We start from the raw sequence: 22,036 nt of genomic DNA, 5'->3' as shown, positions 1-22,036 counted from the left end.
ATAAAACATCCCTTTGAACTTTGTAAATTGATTTAGGAGTGGTTCTAAAATCCCCAGACTGGCACTGCAGGGAAACTGCATTCTAAGGAAATAGGTCAAAAAAATAATTTTCTCCTGCTTCCAAAATGATAATACACTGCCTCTCCTGTTTGATTTCCTTCATATTTTATTTATTAATCTAATTCAACAGCTGAAACTTTACTCTAATTGTAAAAACTACTTGCTCTGATTTATGTTGCTGAAATATTCTGTTGAACTCTTTTTCTGAGTTATCTCCACATTTGATGGGCTATAATGTGCAGTATGAAACAGGGTCCTATGTTTATTTGGAACCAACATTTATCATTTTAGATGCACTTATCCATGCCAGTGTTAGTAACGATCAAAGCAAATGTCCCATTGAGGTATTTTTTCAAGGTTAATACTTTAATTTATGACTTTATATTTTATGCTATATGATAAAGCAGTAATGTATTTTACTTTAGTTTCAGTGAAAGTTACGTCCAAAAGCAAATAGCGTACAGATTTTCAAATCATTTAAAAAATGATGTGGTGTTGATTTTTCATAACACATTTATGTCTGCTCCTGCCAGCATTGAAGATAGGTCCCAGCACTGTCTAAATTCACAAACTAAAAAAGCAGTTGTAACTTTGCTGGAACAATCAGATATATTAGAAAGGATGCTGTTTACGCATTATTTTTTGCAATCTGTGTGTGGTTTTATGATATCACAAATCACTGTTTCTGGCAGAATGATGATTAGGAATAAATGTAACAAACTGATCTTCTTGCTGCTTAGAACATCATCAATTCTCATTAGAAGTCTAGACCTGAATAGTTATTTGTGAGAAAATAAACACAAGCACTTTGTCAACCACGTTCACTGCTTTTTGCCATGACTTGCATTGGCTTTATGTAATTAGCTATGTAGCCTCCAACCTGAATCTGGAAATAGGAATTTTGGATTTTTTTTTTTAATTAAAAGAGTCGTACAAGCTTTAGTAAATATATCAAACTTATAGATTGGTATCCCTTTGACTGGAATGCTGAGAGTTGGTGGGTTACATGCCATGCTGATGCCATTTCATGTCTGGAGGAGTGCTTTAAAGTGGGAATCAAAAGAAGGCCCCCTCACCTCCCATGAAAACATTATAATTTTCCCTAATAAATGAATGAAATAATTAAGCAATCAGAGCATGGCAGCTGGATTGTGGAAACCTAGGATTTTTAAAATGGTTCTTAACCAGTTGTAAACACGGAACATACTATACAAACCCCAAAAACCTGCACTGCATGATTTTATGAAAAAAGTACACAGGATGTATGTAGTATACTATGTTCTGCTGCCCTGATGCCAAATTCCCTCACAAAATGACAGTGGAGAGGTGTTGTGTTAAAACAGCTGTTGTAATACTAGCTACTTTTAAAATATAGGCAGTACACACTTTCCACGGTTCACACTATTGCGGGCTGTGCGGCCTGCAGTTGTGCAGGCAGTTGCTTGTATTTCACGCAAGGAAAAGGTGCAGTGGAACCGCATGCTCTTTTTGTCCATGCGGTTTCCATGCGGATCTCACACCCGCGATCGCGCTGCAGGATGAGATGAATGGGGGAGCCATTCTCTCAAGTGAAACTCAATGCGGTGGTGGGTGGATGCGGGAACGGGTGCGATTCCTGCACCAGGACCCAGCCTACAGTGTGCAGTATATGGTGAACCAGGGCTCAAAGTACCATTGTTACTTTTGTATCTACTTTGTTTAATTCATCTGCAGGTCAATGGAATGAGCTTTGCTGTGCATATGATGTTAAACAACCTGACAATTTGTGATGAGCTGAACACACCTGGGTTCAGTTTGAGCAGGGCCAGGTGAGAAAAGTTCAGGTGCTGTATCCGAACCACATTGAAGCCAATAGGACAATGGGAGCCTAATGTTAAAAAACAGTTCTGGACATTTTCTAGGCTAAAAGGCAAGAACAGTGTCCTAGAGGACATGTACCAAAGCAAAAATGTTAGTAATGCTTAAAGTGAAACAATAAAAATGTAAAACTACACACAGACATACAGAGCACAGCTTGGGAGTGAGCCTGCATGAGTGCCCCATAACAAGTGGCTTACTATGCGGCACTCATCAGGGAGGAGGAGCCAGGAGATATGGCAGGGGACCACAGAAAAAGAGGATCAGGGCTGCTCTGTACAAAACCATTAAATAGAGCAGGTAGGTTTGACATGATTGTTCATTTTGAAAACATTTAGGTTAGGTTTACAATCACTTTAACCATTATAATTTAGTAAATAACTTTGCAATGCTTTGTACCAGAATCATATTTTAGTGTCATTTTAAATCGAACAAATGATAGAATAAAATGTAAACTTTTTATCTGAAGTAACACTATTTTTTAAAACTAACACTGATCAAATTAGAAAAAAGTGCATTTTTGTTTGTTTTTTTGTCTAGGGATTGCATAAAAAATAAAATCATTTTTGCAAGGCAATATCGACAAAAGATAGCTTTTTTTTTCCTGATATCTCCTGATACTTAATACAGTTGTGGCCAAAATTATTCAACCCCCAATGCTGTAAAGGGGTTTAGGGACTATAGTGTACATTTGGAATTGTATTCAGAATCAAATCCTACAAGGACGTTGTAACTACCCAAATGCAACTAAAATGACATCAATTGTTTATGTAATACAGTAGTAAATGGTTCTTATGTGGTTTCTTCATTGCCACAATTATTCAACCCCTTAAAGACTACCACTCTGAAGAACAGAGGTTCATACAGGTGCTTTCCATCAGGTATTGAAAACACCTGTGGATGTCACCGAGCAGCAATCAAGCATAATAAGCACCAATTAGGCAGCTTTAAAATGACTGTGATACTCAGCTCCTTCTAGACATTTACTGGTGTGGTTACAAACATGGTGAAGGCAAGAGAATGGTCCAGGAAGACAAGAGAAGAGGTGATTTCTCTTCACAGGAAGGGCAATGGCTATAAGAAGATTGCAAAGATGTTAAACATACCAAGAGACACCTTAGGAAGCATCATTCGCAAATTCAAGGCAAAGGGCACTGTTGAAACGCTACCTGGTCGTGGCAGAAAGAAGATGCTGACTTCGACTGCTGTGCGCTACCTGAAGCGTAGAGTGGAGAGAAGTCCCCGTGTGACTGCTGAGGAACTGAGAAAAGATTTGTCAGATGTGGGTACAGAAGTTTCAGCCCAGACAATAAGACGCACACTGCGTAATGAAGGCCTCCGTGCCAGAACTCCCAGGCGTACCCCCTTGCTGTCTCCAAAGAATAAGAAGAGTCGACTGCAGTATGCCAAAAGCCATGTGGACAAACCACAAAAGTTGTGGGATAGTGTTCTGTGGACTGATGAAACAAAATTAGAACTGTTTGGGCCCATGGATCAACGCTATGTTTGGAGGAGGAAGAACAAGGCCTATGATGAAAAGAACACCTTGCCTACTGTGAAGCATGGTGGAGGGTCAATCATGCTTTGGGGCTGTTTTGCTTCTGCAGGTACAGGGAAGCTTCAGCGTGTGCAAGGTACCATGAATTCTCTTCAGTACCAGGAGATATTGGATGGAAACGTGATGCAGTCCGTCACACACCTGAGGCTTGGGAGACGTTGGACCTTTCAACAGGACAATGATCCCAAGCATACCTCCAAGTCCACTAGAGCATGGTTGCAGAGGAAAGGCTGGAACATTTTGGAGTGGCCATCGCAGTCACCAGACTTAAATCCGATTGAGAACCTCTGGTGGGACTTAAAGAAAGCAGTTGCAGTGCGCAAGCCTAAGAATGTGACTGAACTGGAGGCCTTTGCCCATGAAGAATGGGCGAAGATACCCGTAGATCGCTGCAAGACACTTGTGTCAAGCTATGCTTCACGTTTAAAAGCTGTTATAACTGTAAAAGGATGCTGTACTAAGTACTAAGATTGAATGTCACTTGGGGGTTGAATAAAACTGATAATGCTGTGAGCACAGAAAAGACATTTGTGGTTATTTCATTATAACTGTTATGTTATATTTGTCTGACCTACAAGTGCCTCTTTAATGTAAATGTAAGCAAGATGACTGAATGATCAAAAGCAATGTCAAACTGGCCAAAACACTCAATTTCAGTGGGGGTTGAATAATTTTGGCCACAACTGTATGTGTATTAGTTTGTTATCTTAAGTAATGACAAAGTTATTGCTAAATCAATGGTCTCATAACAGAAATGTAAAATGTTAATTGTGCCTAAGCAGTATGCACGTTTTGTTTTGAATTCCTCGAGAAAAAAACAGCAGTGAACGTCCTGTGCATAGGCACTTACGGTATGTCTCTACAGTCTCACAACTGTCCATCTTCAGTGTGTCCAAAAGACCTCAGTACCAATGCACCAGGAGTCAGAAGCAACTTATTCATAGAGTGAGGAAAGATTTATATTAACAGCTGTGTGTCAGCAATGTGTTGGTGGTTGGAGAGGTAGACCCATTGCTGCGTCTTATATTGGACCAGCCGAACAGTACTTAAAGGATCATTTCACTTTCAAAGTTCACTTATCCTTCTTCTTGCCCCCTCCACAGATACATCCTTATCTTACAATCATGCCCACAGCCTCCAGGGTTAGTTTACATCCTCCTTTTGACTTTCTGTGGACCAACCTCGCATGTACAGCAGTTTAATAGAGGACTCCCAAGCTCCTATTGCACTGGGAGACTGCTCCATAGAACCTTATGGGAAGCTACAGTGCAGGCCCAGCTGACACATTTAATCACAACGGGAGACTAAAGCTTACATATAAACATGCACAATAGGGTTAGATTACCTAGCAGTGTGGTTTTTAGCTACAGAGCACATGAGTACCCAAGGCAAGTCCACATGAAACAAAACATACAACATCTGTGCACATCATGCCTGGGCAAGTAATTTAAGGGGGACGTTTATAAAGCAGTGATAGGGCCTTTCCATGGCCATGAATTTAAGGTTGGATTCTGAAGCTAGTGGAGGTATATTCTTTTAATTGGAATGAAAAGAAAGCTGGGAGGAGAGCCTGGTCATGCCAGTCATGTCAGTCTCTCCTTTAATCACCGACTTCTCTCTGCTAAGTTAACCACTTGCCTACCGGGCACTTTTACCCCCTTCCTGCCCAGGCCAATTTTCAGCTTTCAGAGCTGTCACACTTGAATGACAATTGCACGGTCATGCAACACTGTACCCATATGAATTTTTTAGCGTTTTTTTTAGACAGATAAAGTTTTCTTTTGGTGGTATTTAATCACACCTGAGTTTTTTATTTTTTGCTAAACAAACCAAAAACTACTGAACATTTGGGAAAAAAAACGTTCTTTCTTGTTTTTGTTATAAAAGTTTGTAAATAAGTGATTTTTCTCGTTCACTGTTGTGCGCTAGTGAGGCTGCAGTGATGGGCACTGATAGGCTGCACTGATGGGCACTGATAGGTGGCACTGATGGGCACTGATGAGGAGGCACTAGTAGGTGGCACTGATGGGCATTGACAGGCATCACTGATGGGCACTGAAAGGCAGCACTCATATATGGCACTGATAGGTGGGACTGACTGGCACTGATAGGCGGCACTGACTGGCACTGTGGACGGCACTGATAGGCAGCACTGATGGGCACTGATAGGCGGCACTGATGCGCACTGATAGGCAGCACTGATGGGCACTGATAGGCAGCACTGACGGGCACTGATGAGGCAGCACTGACGGGCACTGAGAGGCAGCACTGATTGGCAGCACTGATAGGTGGCACTGACTGGCATTGATAGGTGGCACTGACTGGCACTGATAGGTGACACTGAAAGGCAGCTCAGATAGGCACTGATATGTGGCATTGATGTGCACTGGTAGGCACTAATATGTGGCACTGATGGACACTGATGGACACTGGCAGGTGGCATTGATGAGCACTGACAGCTGGCACTGATGGACACTGACAGGTGGCACTGCTGGGGCTACACTGATCATCAGGGCACACTGATGATCAGTGCCCTGATGATCAGTGTAGATGTCCCCTCTGAGCAATGCTGATTACCGGCTCTCCTCTCCTCTCGAGCTGTCAGCGTGACAGCTTGTGAGCAGAGAAATGCAGATAACCGGCATTTCCCTATTTACATGTGATCAGCTGTGATTGGACACAGTTGATCACATGACCGAGCCAACATCTTCGGCTCTTTCCGTTGATCGCTGATCCGAGGGACACAGCACACCACCGATTGCCGCGCTGCGGGCTCTTGGAGCCGCTCATGCGTGGTTAGAGTGGGAGGACGTCATACAACGTCCTACCAGAACAAGAGAACCGCCTTGCTCCCGTCATTACCTTATATGGCGGGCGGGAGGCGGTTAAAGAATAAGTTCACCTTTGGGAACATGTTACATGTTCCACCTGCGTTTAGGGTGGAACATGTAACATGTTCCTGATACTGCAGCTGCCGCCCCCCCATGACAGAAGTACAGAGAGAAGTTCCCCATACTAGCTGTGACTTTTTTCACAGTGTCTGCCCACTGTGAATGAATGGACTTCCACTACCGAAAGCCTTAGCAGCTGTCGGCTGGTAGTTATCAATGAAGCCCTGCACGCTCCCAGCACACATGTCCGGTACTCACACAAAGGTCCCGATCTCCTCTTTTGATCAGGACCTTTCCCGATCATGTGACCGCCGTGACTGTGAATCATGGCAGTCACATGGCCTTAAAACCCAGCGCTGCCTCCCGGCTTCTGAAACTCTTAAAGGGCCGAGAGGCGCCGGCGCCAATGGGTTAAACATGTCTGATGGAGCTCATATGTATGTACTAACCTATAAAGAAGCAGAGCTAAACTCTTCCTTACTTACCTTTACTGAAACGGACTGATGTCCTTCACCTGTGCTAGCATCTTCTATCTGGCCTTTTCTGGGTGTCAGGCTACAGCCATCTTCATTGGTCAGATCGTGATGATGTCACTCCTGGCACACAGGTGCTGTGCCAAAAATAAAAAAACTGAGCTGTGCTTGTGCAGCTCAGTGTACATTCCAAAGAAGACTGCAAGCAGGCACAAGTGGCATTGCATTTCTCTTCTGCAATAAAGAGCCTTTCGGCTCTCAGTTTTTGAAAGTGGGACTTTAGACCCATTTTAATAATGTAACATTATATTCCACACATTTAATATTTAATAATAGCATTCACACAAATTAAACTCTAGGTCCCATTTACTCAGGGCTTCCTTAGCAATTAATAGATGTTGCACATGAAAATCACACGACTTTCAAACCATTTCTTCAGTGTAACCCTAGGACATGCCAGTGGCAAAACATTACAGAACCACATTAGAAAGTAGACCTAATGAGGTATAAATTCTGTATTCTGAAACATTCGAGTATTGATGTTAGCACATCTTAACAACCTAATATTAGTCAAATGACAACTTGATGTTGGTATGGCAGTGGTAAATCGTATGGCCATGCTTTGTTGATTCCTGCTTTGGTTTTTATCTCTTTCTTTTCTCTTTTCTGCTGACCTAGTCACATCTGCTAAAGTCATTCAGAATGTGTGACACTGCAACTGGATGTTGCATGAACACTATACTATTGATTCTTGTTACATGTAAAGAATACCTACAGTATGTGTATACTAATAAATAGGAGCAGGAGTGTTCATGGCATTGTGATTGGGTGTCGTTAAAAAACAATAATGTTCTTAACATAATAAGGAATTCTCTATTTGAGTTACCAATGACCAATGATTATAAAGTCTACCTCTAGCTCTTATTCTTCACCCCCCCCCTTGGAGCAACCGCACACCCTTATCGGACAATAGGTCTGTGGTCCAGTAATATATTCAATGGTCCTATTTATACTGATCCAGTGGTGTGAGGGTACTACATGCTGCAGAGAGGAGTGCCACGTATTGATGGCACTACTTTCTGCAGCATTCTCCTGTAAAGCCTAGTACTCACGATCAGAAAATCATACGAGAAATACCGCAAATTCTTCTAAGGGACAAGCACGAAAAATTTTGAACGGTCCTATTTATACTGATCCAGTGGTGTGAGGGTCATACATGCTGCAGAGAGGAGTGCCAGATATTGATGGCACTACTTTCTGCAGCATTCTCCTGTAAAGCCTAGTACTCACGATCAGAAAATCATACGAGAAATACCGCAAATTCTTCTAAGGGACAAGCACGAAAAATTTCTCGTGTGATTTTCATTTAATCAGTACAGTTTTCATCCAAAAATAAAATTCAAATACAATAAAATACATTTTATTTACTTTTATTAACTTCTTCACTTTCGATATGAGACTAGCATGCAAAAAAAAACTAACAATGATTTGTCCGATATTCTCCTCGTGTATGTGGCCTTAGTCTAGATTGGCCTAATAATGTGCCCTCAGTGTGAGAGACATTGATGTCCTGAGCTTACAGTTGCATTTTTATTTTATGAAAGGACACTCAGTGTATATTTTTTATTTTAGATGTAGAAACAGGAGTTGGGCTTTAATGTTATAAACACAATTTTGGAGTTTAGTGCTATTTAAAAATCAAATATGAAACATATTTGTTTTAACAGAGAACAATAATAGGAATAATGGAAGAAAAAAAAAAAATATATATATATATGTATCAGAGGAAAAATATAGACGTAATGGACAAACATGTTTCTAGTAAGCAGGACAAAGTTTAAAGCGGTTTTAAATTGTTTTAAAATGTAGAAATAAAGTTTGTCTTTTCTGTTTCTGTGGAATCTGGTTTACTTTTGTCAAGTCAAGTTTTCCACATATGTGGTATAATTATATCTATAATTGAGGTAAACCTCAATGTATTATATATGGTTTAAAATGTATCTAAACCCATAACCAAAAAAGGAATATATCACTGCTCAGCAGTGCCTCAGATTTTATGGCTGCATAAATGACCATTTTACCACCATGTGCAGATGAGCACAACTTCCAGCCACTATGTGACCTATTTTAATTCTTTATACTCCTGACGAAGCTCTGTTTTCTGGAGCAAAACATGTAGAGTTTCCTTTTTTTTTCCTTTGGGTCTTTCTTTGGGAGCACTTTGTGAATGTACATGGTATTCACTCCTCTCTCCTCCTTTTTTTGGAGAGGTCTGTACTACGTTTTACAGTGCATCATTTGCATTCCTCAAGAGAGTGAGGTATTTTTGGTGGATATTGTGACGTATGAGGCTCATGAGAGGCTGACATTTAAGCCCGTGGATGAGTGTACCCATATTACATATCTGTAGCATATCTGTAGCAAGATAGATTATACCATCCAGTTAGTTTTATCCATGGGGTAACTCCATTTCCTTAACAGAGATTACCGTATTTTTCACTCCATAAGATGCACTTTTTTCCTCTCAAAAAAGGGGGGAAAATGTCAGTGCGTCTTATGGAGTGAATATGGAGCGGTATTTCCACCGCCACCATGTCAGAATACCGGGCCGGCCCATCGCTGCACAGTCTTCCCGTGCTTCTTTAGTGTGGGCTCTCAGCTTGACAGCCGGGTGCCCAGTGCGCATTCGCGAGTAGCCCTGCACTTTGTGAATGGCGTTTTCTGGGACACATGACAGGTCCCAGGAAATGGCGGACCAATCACAAAGTGCAGTGCTTCTCGTGCATGCGCACTGGGCACCCGGCTGTCAGGCGGGTGCCCACACTAAAGGGAGGACAGCTCCGCAGAAGTGGGAGCGGGTACCTGTCAAATTCAGGTACCCACTCCCCCTCCCTCCCTAAAGGTCAGCAGTCATCTCCTGTACTGTCTGCAGTCTCTGGTCATCCCCTGCACTGTCCGCAGTCTCTGGTCATCTCCTGTACTATGTCTGCAGTCTCTGGTCATCTCCTGTACTATGTCCGCAGTCTCTTGGTCATCCCCTGCACTGTCCGCAGTCTCTGGTCATCCCTGCACTGTCCGCAGTCTCTGGTCATCTCCTGTACTATGTCCGCAGTCTCTTGGTCATCCCCTGCACTGTCCGCAGTCTCTGGTCATCTCCTGTACTGTGTCCGCAGTCTCTGGTCATCTCCTGTACTATGTCCGCAGTCTCTTGGTCATTCCCTGCACTGTCCGCAGTCTCTGGTCATCTCTTGTACTGTCCGCAGTTTCTGGTCATCACTTGTACTGTCAGCAGTCTCTGGCCATCCCCTGTACAATGTCCGCAGTGTCTTGGTCATCCCCTATACTGTCCGCAGTGTCTTGGTCATCCCCTATACTGTCCGCAGTCTCTGGTCATCCCCTGTACTGTCCGCAGTCTCTGGTCATCTCCTGTACGGTCTGCTGTCTCTGGTCATCTCCTGTACTGTGTGTGCAGTCTCTGTTCATCCCTTGTACTGTGTCTGCAGTCTCTGGTCATCTCCTGCACTGTGTCTGCAGTCTCTGGTCATCTCCTGTACTATGTCTGCAGTCTCTGGTTATCTCCTGTACTATGTCTGCAGTCTCTGGTCATCTCCTGTACTGTGTCTGCAGTCCATTGGTTCAGAATATTTTTTATCTTGTTTTCTGCCTCTAAAACCTAGGTGCGTCTTATGGTCAGGTGCGTCTTTTGGAGCGAAAAATACGGTATATATTCAGGCTGGTAGGTTTATGATCAAACTACAGTGCCTCTTTGTATGCCATCACTTCATCCAAAACCGTATGGTATTGGATTAGGTTTGGTGACGGTATGGTATTGGATTTGGTCTGGTGTTATTAACCATGTAAGGTAAATAATTGCAATGTTATCCAGTTATATTTTTGTGCGCAATACATTCCACTCCAATAGCCATTAATTACAGCTGAGCATACATTTTTTATATATTTGGATAAAGGTTAGATTTTAGATTGACCAGATGGTGCATAGGGAAACGCACCCTCGTCCAGTATAGATTTGTTATTTGCCAAAAATGATTATTTACAATTAGGGCTTAGTTCAAAATAATATTTTGAAAATATATATTTCAAATATATATTTCTTCCATGTGGGTTAGTCTACAGACAGAGCTGTGGATCAATGCTAACTGATAACGGCAGAGAGCTCACAATGTTTCTGGCAGTATTAGCAAGAATTGTTTTTGTGAACAGATATAACAAAACTCTTGTAATGGCATACAGTACTTAACAAACCTAAAGGCAGCATATAAAAACGAAGTTAATTGTGAGTTTATACCTTAATGTGGAACTTCACTCTCTTCACTCTCTGTTGCAACATTGACTATTTTTAATATTTATGGTGCTAACATTAGTAAATAGATAGGAAAGTATATCATATTTACTTGTTTTAAACCTTTTATTCACATTTATTCAGCTACTTCCTACTTTCCATGCCTATGCAAATGTTGTCATACATCCCAGGAGTCTTCAGGAGGGGAGGAGGAGCTAAGCAAGCTCTCCTGCCAACACACCTGAGCTAAGGGCAGAAGGATTCCAGGAAGTAACTGCTACATGAATCATCTGCCCTTACTCAAGATGGCCACGGCCAGAAATGCTAGGGATTTCCTAGCATAATAAAGCATGGAGACATGGAAGGATGGGGGATGCTTTGAATATTAAAAATTAATTAAATAGCATTTTTGGTTTATAGTGTTCAGATGCAGTGTAGGTCTGCTTTAAGTTTCAAACTGTCAAACACAGATTTGGCGCATCTAGTTTCTATGCCTCTTGCACACTACACATCCAGACAGGTAACTAATTGATTTCCAGGTTCAGCAATTCAGATGTATAGCTCAGCTTTGAAGTCTACTATGTCATCTTCCCAACTCCAGCTTTCTCAATGGACAGAGAATCGGCATCTGCGTCTGAACAATGGGCAGGAAGATCATTCATAACCAGTAAAGTTGAACTAAAAAACTGTAATAGCAACCAGAAAATACAGCACTCAACCTGTCTAGACAAGGATTTGTATTACAAGACTAGCAGGATAAAATAACAAAACCTTGGACAAGATAAAGTTATGTAAACTGTATATGGCTGTATTCTTAAAACTGCACCTAAAGTCATGATACTTCTTTATCGTCAATAAAAATAGCAACTAGCATAAATTATAACATACATATGTAGCACCCTCTAGTGTGCTACTAGAATAGTGTAATGTATCATAGATAAAATCATCATACCATGTGTGACTCATGGTAGTTGTGTGAGTCATGTGATTAAGGTTGGGTTATTGCAGGTCAGCTGGATGACTCAACAGGTTGTGCCTCTATCGCCTCCTACTGACTCTGGAGGACCATGAAACCTTCCAGAAGTCGGTAAGCAGGAGGGGGGTGGAGGCCTAATCTGCATATTCATGGAGGATCCGGCTAATCCTGGGTTTGTAAGCCCTGGAAGAGTGGTGGACTGGCCTATAAATATGGGAGAGTCAGGCTGACAGGTGAGTTGAATGGAAGATACATGCAGCAGAGAGGCTTGAATGGGATCAAGGCCTAGAGCAGCAGGGAGTAAAGAGGACAGTATGAGTACAGCTGCACACTCTGGGATCTACAAGGAGAAAGACTGCCATCCTTAGCAAGATTTCTAAGAGCAGCATTGGATTTAATCCTTAATCCTTGTCCTGGGAGATCTTCTGAGAAGCCAGGAGGGCTGGTAGTGCTTGCAGGCTATGGAGCTGGGAGAAGCTCTACAGGGGGGAGAGAAGACATCTCTGCATGTAGCTATGAGAAGTAAAGTGATTTTTTTAAGGGGCTGCTAGTTCCTCTCCCTGAAAGGGCAGCTGCTACTGATCCACAATGACTGACAGCTTTCAGGAAAATGACAGTCCAAAATCTGCCTTTGTACATAGGAGGTAAGTGCCCCCCTTCCATTGATTCAAGCCAAACTGGGCATCCCATAATAGCTATTTCCCTATCCAACTTGATTTCGTCTTTGGATTTCTCTTTGGATGCACATTGGTGTGAAAAATACCTGTTCCCTAATGGAGAGTGGTTTAGGGATACCCAAAACACAGTGGTCCTCACGAGGGTATCGCTGTACATACCTTTTATGGCTGCTAGAGAAGTTATACCAGAATGTTGGAAGTCATCCTCCCCAGCAAGTTTGAGGGAGTAGGTAGTTGAAATGCAATACCTGCAAAGAATGGGTGAATTATCAAACATCTTGTATAACAATTATGACAAATCTTGTGTGGTCCATGTGGAGAACTTTCTGTTTATCTTTTAAATCAAGAGAGCTGTGCTAAGTATGGGATTGATTTGGGACAGAATAGACTAGGGGCTGTTGGGTCGAGGTGGAAGCGCATCTAAAATATATATTTTTTTCTTTTTCTATTTTTTCTTTCTTTTATGTGAGTCAGGGGTGGACTGACCATTTGGAAACTCGGGCACTGCCCAAGGGCCCAGGGTCAGTAGGGGGCCCATGAGATGCCCCTGGTACCTTTTTCATAGGCTTGAGTTTGGGCAAGGACACAGGGGCCCCATGATCCCCTATTGCCCAGGGGCCCCATGAGTTGTCAGTCTGCCCCTGGTGTGAGTGCTTGTTGGGGGGAATTCCCATTAAGATAGATTCTTTAGATAGTTGAAGTCATAAGTGGATAACTTAAGGTTGATAGAGGTGGTACATGAAAGCAAAATATTGTTATATCATATGGTGTGTGAATTGTTTTTTTTTTTAAGTAAACTTGTGTGAGATTGTGAACATTTTGTGTTTTGGTGTTATTAAAAAAATGAATAATAATTATTATATAAAAAAAATGTATGTGTATGATTGTCATTAACTATATATCCTTATTGCATAAATCAAAATGTGTATTAGGTATTGAAATAATATATATTATTGATATTCTAATTACTTATTTTTATTTCTATTATTGTTAATATTATTATTGCCTCAATTTTAACCTTTTATGGTACCAATATTTTATATGTTTAATAACATAAAATAAAACAAAGAATAAAGCAATGAACACATGGGAGAGCATTAAGGTTGATAGAGGTATAAAGAATAAAGCAATGAACACATGGGAGAGCATTAAACATTAAAACCCCAATGTTCTGATCTACAAGACAAAGCATCTAAGGACAAAGCATTGCACAGTTTTTAAACTTTTTGGATTATTACCTTGTAGAAAAATATAAAGTATATTAGGCAGTATGAACCATGTCAACCTGAAAGCATACTTTATTTCATTATGTTCATCCACATGCTGTACTCCAGAAATACATGCCTTCTTCCTACTTATGCAATCAAGTTAATGAGGCAAACTATATGAAACATGTAGCAGAATGTAACAACCCTACATTTTCTGTTCTGTAAAAAACTATTTTTATTCTAATTAAAAAATCTACAGCCTGTAAACTTCCTTAGCATTGCTTCATAATAAGCACGAATGTTTCAAAATGTAATAATGCTCTGTTAAAATAAATCTGATTTCTGGTACACTCCCGGTTTAATGCTTGCTTCATAATAGCAAGCATTATGTACAAAATCGGCAATTTAAAATACTGCAAATCACAGATTTTCTCTATATTCACCATACATTCTCTGATGAATTATTAGTCTTCTTTTCAGGATGATTCAACAGGAACTATATATGATGAATCTTTAATAGGAAATGTGGATATATGTAACATTTGTTGCAATACTAGCTTTTACACTTTTTAAACATTTGCTACATTTATAAAGCAAAAAATTCTATAAGGAGCAGTAGCTCTGACTTATTATCAGAGTACTTCTGAACTTTAGAAATATGTGTTTTGTTAAAAATAAAATAATATAACATTAAATAAAATGGAAAAAAACGTTCCACTACTTCTGATTCTATCAAGGTTGGTTCACGCTGGAACACACGTATTTGCATGTATACATTCCTGTGAGGTCCCTCATGTTGTGGTTTTAACTGCCCATTAATTTGAATTGGCTGAAAAATGCACTGGAAACTGAAAAAGTAGTGCACTCTGTGTTTGTATGATGCATCCCACATTCACGTGTGGTAAGGGAAATGCACACAGAGCATGTATTTCCTGCACTGCATTTTGGTGTGAACAGGCCCTTTTACATGGGATAACAAGTATGTGGGCTTGTATCTTCATCATCAAGAGGGCAAGGAGAGTGAGAATCGCTGTAAGCTTAAACCAATTTATATACCATTTGGCCAATGCTAAGTAACACACCTTGGGGTTGATTTACTAAAACTGAGCGTGCACAATCTGGTGTAGTTCTGCATAGAAATCAATCTACTTACAGTTTTTTTTTTGTCAAAGCTTAACTGAACAAGCTGATGCTTAATAGCTGATTGGCTACCATGCATTCTATAGATTTAGTAAATAAAACCCACTTTGTTCTACAGCAGTGGTCTCCAAATTGTGGCTCGAAGGCTGGATGCGTCCCTTTGCAGGCCTTTACCTTTCCCTTGGGGCAGAATTCCTCCCACTGACATGAACGATGGAGCACTCCTCCTCCTACTAAAATCAATGATGGGGCACTATTCCTCCCATTGATACCAATGATGAAGCTCTATTCCTCCCAGTAATACCAATTATGGGGCACTATTCCTCTTCCTACTGACCACAGCCACTATGCAACTGACCACCAACCATGAGGCAATGTTTATTCTCACTGATGCTGGGCCTGGGACATTGTCTATCTCCACTGGCCACAATATGGCCCCCCTAAAGTCTGAAGGACGGTAAAATTATCCTGTGTTTGAAAAGTTTGGAGACCCCTGTTTACAACACTTCTGATTCATAGGTGAGCATGCTAGCCAAGAGAATTTATGTATAGTTTTCCTTTCTCCAATGGAGGGCATCTTCTAAAGGGGTCTCTTGGGACAGTTTAGTTTTTTTTTCTTTTCTTTCTTTTTTCTTTTTCTTTCTTTTTTCTACAAAAAAGTTTCTTTTTTTAAACATAAATGTAGTTAAAATACAGTGTTATAATCTTCGTGCTTCCAGGTCTAGTGTCAAGTCTTCTCTTGAGCCAAACTCCTGTCAGGATTCCAAGTAAGGGAGCTCAATTTCCATACCCAGACTCCTCAAACAGCTGAGAAACAGTTATAAGGGCGAAAAACACTCTGGGTTGAAAATTAAATCCTGAGATGCATACAGTGGCTAGGATTTACCTGTAGTAGTGTACAGTAGTTTATTTATTCATCCAGACATTGCTGTTGCAACAGTTCACTTTACTTTCATTTGTCAGTAATCTAGTCATCTTGGAATGCATCTGCTGGCAATTTTGAAACACACAAAAAATTATGTTACTGATACACAGAAAAACTAGGCAAGCTGAATGCTCTGATAAACGTCTGCTACGGATTTAGGGTGGGACCCCAAGAATTTTTTCTTTTTTTATGTGTTTGGAGCTTCTCCTTAACCAGTTGAGGACACTGGGCATGTAACACATAGTTCATCCAGGCCTCCTGCCTCATCCATTGCCCCATGCATTGCCCCTCCTTGAACACGCTGGCAATTCCCAGCTTCTAGAATGTTAGGCAAGAGCTTCTGCATAAATACAGCAGCTCTAGCAGCTACTGCTGTCAAAGGACTTGACAGTAGTAGACATGAAATAGAGAGATACAAAGAAACATTATTAACTTTTGTATCTATTCTGTTTATGCATCTGAAAGAGATGAGCTTCAATGTGCATATGATGTCAGTTAAAGCAACCTGAGAAGTAAAAAAAAGATTTTTTTAGTAAAATGTTTCTCTATTTAACCTTTTATTATTCCTTCATTTACCCTAAATAACCCATTTTTCTTCAGCTATTATTATTCATACAGATTACTGTACAGATACTGTATTTGAACATTGATCTCCCTTTCACTTCAACGGCATTTGGATTTGGCCAGCTAAACTTTGGTAAGCTCACAATCTTTCCCTGAATCTGATTCTCAGTCATTCTACTCATCACTACCTAGCATGAAACAATTAATATTTTAATTTACCATATAACAATTTATTTTTGTATCAGTCCCTCATTTTATTAAATGAGGTCTATGGCCACAGCATACACTTTCATTATATAACATCAGCATTGTAATAATAATGCAAACAATAGTTATTTTTGACAATCCAATAAAAGCTTACGTGATAACTCCTTTTGTATTATATAGTAGTTAATGCTGCCTGTATGCTGGCCATCTCTTTCCACAACTTCTAGGATTCCTTGCATGATTTTCAGCTTCTCCTCTGCTATTTACTCACATTTTCTATTCAATGGTACCTTGCTGCCTGCAAGCATCAATTCCTGTTTTGCCACAGCCATGTAGGAAAAAAGAGTTTTTGAAACTTGTTTTAAAGAGGCAATGAAGCAGATTTTAGGGATGCTAGACTTTTCATTAAGTAATTCTGGAGAAGATGTTGTGAGTTATTAAAGTAACTAGTACTTCACAGAAAGAGCCCTCTTTATCATCTATTCTAGCTCATAGCCAGAGAACTCCAGATCACCTTTCCCTTTCAGATTTAGCCAAATCAGAGGAAGAAGAGGGGGAAGTTACTAAGCTTCATGTCTTTAATTTCACATTAGTCTCTTGATTTATTGATGTTGTGAAAATTGAAAGTTGTGAAAAAATTAGAACATATTTTTCTAGCCACCAAAGGGAACCTTCCACATGCCCACTGAGGTGAAGAAGATCGTGGAAGATGAGTGGACACAAATAGCTTTTTAAAATTATACCCCTGCAGGTGGTATAATTGGTAGATATAGCCCCAAAGATTGATGTAGAACTGATGAGGCTTGTGAGAAATGGAATTTTTCCATTAGATAATGCAATAACCTTTAAAGACCTAATGGAGAGGAAGGCCAATACTGAGATATTTCAGAAGATGTATTTAGCAGCCGTATGAATACATGACTATGACATAGCCAGCTTTTGTTTCAACGTCACTGGCAAAAGTCCAGGAAGTGCGAACAGACAATGTGGAGCATGGTGTTAAATCTTTTCTGTACTTGAAAGAGTGCAGTCTAAATATCATGTATCTATCTGTAATTTTCAAGACCTGGGGTTTCCCGTTGGTGGATCTTATGGCCTCCAGTGAGAACAATCATCTACCAAACTATACATGTTTTCTCAGTGGTCATTTCTGCTTATTTATGTTTTTTTCCCAACTGCACTTATTTTAAGAGTTCTAGAGAGGTTAAAATGGGTGAATGCCATTGTGATTCTAACATTGTGGCCTCATCATTCGTGGTTTCCCCTGCTAATCAGCCTGGTGATGGAAAGAAGACCTGACACTGCGAGGCCAGCTCCAGCACCCACATGTGACAAGAATGCAATGAACAACCTGGGGACTGAAAATCTGAGGCTAGTAAATGATAATGTATGGATTCAGTGATAGCTTATTCCAGAGTTTGGAATAATTTTGAGGCATTTACCTCTGCTAGATCTAATGATCCTCTTACTCTGAGTTTAACTGATGCTATTTTGTTTCTTTGTATGTCAAATGTTGCTGCAGTACATGGTATACATTGTACAGATGTGACACTTTGCAGCCAGGTTAAGGGAATCCAACAGGCATGTTATTTAAAAGAATTTAGCATTTTTAATGTTTAATTTCAAGCATTATTTCAAGCATTATTTGTTCCCTGACAAACTGTATTTTTTAATGTTTTTAAAGTATTTGTTTGACAAGAATTTGCCTTTCAGCCTTGAAAAAGGTTAGACCAGATTTTTAATGATTTGGCTTGCATTGACTTAAGTGGGTTTAAAATTAACCTCTTGGTGCCGGCCGAACACAAATGTGCGGCCTCCCGGCATCTGGTTCTAGATGCCTAGCGGCCGCACATTTGCGTTCTGTTAAAAAACATATGTGCTGAGAGCGCGCGCCCTACTTATGGAAAGGTCCTGGTCTCCTCTTTCAAACGGGACCTTTCCCGATCATGTGACCGCCGTGATGGCATGTCATGGCGGTCACATGACCCTAAACCCTGCCCCGCCTCCTGGCTTCTGAAACCTTTAAAGGGCTCGGGAGGCACCTGTGCCAAGGGGTTAATGTTCATAACTTCAGCACAGTTCGAAGAACTTCCCACAAACCAAACTCAAGTATGTTCAGTTCATCTTTAAAAAACAATCAAAGCACATATATCAATATATTCAATCAGCAAATAATCATCTTTTAAACAATTTTGCAATGCAGCCCTATGTATCTGTGCAAGCTCTAAAGAAATTATTGTAAGTTCATTAGAGGTTTCATTTATCACTCAATCCATTAAGACAGAATACGTATTCAATTTTCTTATGCTGTGAACCCTCTCCTCCTGCTCTAAAAGGCATGTGGTGGAAAAAAAGGAAGGCCACTCTCCTCAGAAAGAGTTACATTCTGTCTTACCCACGCTGCTGAAACTACATATCCCAAGGTGTGAATAAAACACCTGGGGCAGGATCAGTGATTTGTTCGGGTGAATAGGCAAGACAATTCTAAAATCTAAACTCAAATATGTATGAATCCTGTAATCAGTAATGTAAGTTTCCCCATTATCAAAATATGAAAAGGGTCCCTAGTCAGTACCAATAACAAAATGTAAAATGTATTATGGCTGTGTCTACCAAATATTCACTACAGCACACATTAGGACACATATTTATGTTTTTACAGTCATTAGTTCAGCATAACATTTTTAAGAATATAAAGGAAAACCAGCCAAATGTGCAGAACCAGACATTTCTGAATAATTTAAATGAACTCCAATCAAAGAGAGCTACCCCCCTTCTCCCTTCAAGAGCAGCAATTGGTGCATGACTGCATACCAAATAGTCGGATAAGTTTAAATCTCTTAAGGTGGCATGAAGGAAGCACATAAACAACAGAAAACAATAAACTCCCCATTGGAAAGCTCTCACCAAAAAGTGACACTTCTGTGGCAAGTAACCCAGCCACAGCAACAATTTGGTGTGCTGAATTCATATGGGGAGCCATGGCTCAATATGGGAGGCATGAATCCAAGTGGGATTACCATTAACCTTGAGTGACGTAGTCGTAGTCAACAGAAACTAGCAAGGTTCATCCCAGCAAGCCTGGAAAGGCTTGGCAAGGTGCTGCTTGACCATTTCCCAGTCTTCGATACTGAAGCAGAGTTGAGTGTCCTTAATCTAGGAATGAATCTGGAAATGAAAAAAACACTTGGAATTCGGGTAAGTTTGTGTGTGATGCAAACACATTACAAATTCAGTCAAAAAACATCATGAAGTAAACAAAGTCTGGTTTTAGAAGCTTGTCCAAAGAGTATCTCAGAAGGAGATACGTTCAAAGGTTATGATACATATGACTTATAGATAATCAGTTTTAACTCTGTCTGCTTCCAACATATGCTCTTTTTTTTCAAAGTAAAGTTCCAGTGCTCAATCTAACTACTTGCTGTAGTATGAGGAACAATTTCAAACTGCTGATGTATTCCCAAATCTGCTAATACCAGCTCCCTTACTTGAATATACAAAGTATTTTTAAGGGCAATTTTTGGGCAGTAGCCTAGGATATCGCTTTTCTAACATCCACAAACACAAGTACGTACTCATACAACTCATATTTAAACAGCTGTATAAAATCAAACTGCAGCCTCTGAGAAGGGTGCAGATATCTTGCCAAAGGTTTCTGAGGGACTTTTACATATTTTCCAACGTTAAAGTTTAGACATGCAAAACATCATTGAAGTTTACGAATTACACTGTATCAAATCAAATAGTTCCTCCCCCTGACACTTGTATTACACATTGTAAAAGAATGAAAGGAATGGGTGCAGCAGTCTGTCTCCTGTTTTTTTCACTCAATTTACAGGCTTCCTCAACAATTGCAGAGGCTATGTTAGAGATATATACTTGTGATCTGGGTGCAGTTATGTACTGTAGACTGATTAAAAACATTGCAGCTAAAAAATACCAAGCTGGGATGTGCCAGAAGGGCATGTTCAGATGTGATAAACCTGGCTTGTATTTGCATTTATATGTATGCAAAGAGTGGGACACCAAGATCATCAGCTGATTTTAGAGGACCATTTCAGCTACTTTTTCAACCATCATAATAGTACCTGCCACTGCCTAAAGGCAAGGAAGAAGAGCTAATGCTACATTGTCCAGTTTTAAGCTACAGTACCTGAAGGGTCTCTACTTTTCCCCTTGTCCCCTCAAGACAGCTGAGGTATGTCCACCTGCATTGTATCATGACAGTGAGAAAGGTTTAGTGTAGTGTGGCCTGATGGCATTAGTCATCTTGCATATAGGGGCAGCAATAGATGACAAGTTGGAAATCCACATGTTCCAAAACATGTTTGCTTTCTGATTCCCAGGCAATCGAGCTCTAATGAGTGCACAGGTTGTTTCAGCAGATAGGTGCTTTTGATTTATTTCTGATTAACAAGCTAGCAACAAATTATCAATGAACTACAAAAGGTTACATTCCAGAAGAACTTTAGAAAAGTGCCTAGGAGTGATTCAAACTCATTAGTCCTTGAAATAATAAAGTCCAGGTAAGCCATTTGCCTTGAGAGGTAAAGGAAAAAAGAAAAGAAAAATGACTGGGGAACCAAAAAGAATGCATTAGTCTGATTGATTACCCTAAAAACCTTTGTGATTTTTGGAATACTGAAAGGCAAAATATGGGGATCTGGCACAGCTGCACAAAAGGATTGCATTACCTGATTTAACACGTTTAAACCTTGCACAAACCTGTAAACATTTCTCATTGGTTTAGATGGCCATGATCACTTTTTACTGACAGTGTGACACATACTCTCTTAAAACTCTTCTATTAAGGGTTGCATTCCACCTTCTGTTATCCAGGGAGTGGGTGTTGTGGTACTTTAGGTGGCTCAAGTCCAAGCTTTAGAATCACATTGAGATATGGAATTAATTTCCCAATGTAGGGTGGTTACTGTGGTGACATAAACATCTCTCCAAAGTGCCACGTCCTATTCAAATAGTATTGGAGGAAAAAGTCCCTTATGGACTTTATAGGCACTACAACAATGATTCCTAAAAGAATATCACTTTATTAGGCATACATAGACGTAAAATAATACATACAATTGTAAAATTATTACATAGTATGAACTACCCCTGTAACATAGAGAAATATACAGTATAATCAGTGCAGATTTATGTACTGCTAATAGGTCCCACAGTAGAAAATATACCGTAACTT

The sequence above is a fragment of the Staurois parvus genome, unplaced genomic scaffold (assembly GCF_062004578.1).
Source record: "Staurois parvus isolate SC_StPar_1 unplaced genomic scaffold, SC_StPar_1.0 ptg001432l, whole genome shotgun sequence".
NCBI classification, from domain to species: domain Eukaryota; kingdom Metazoa; phylum Chordata; class Amphibia; order Anura; family Ranidae; genus Staurois; species Staurois parvus.
This window is presented reverse-complemented; position numbering follows the sequence as displayed.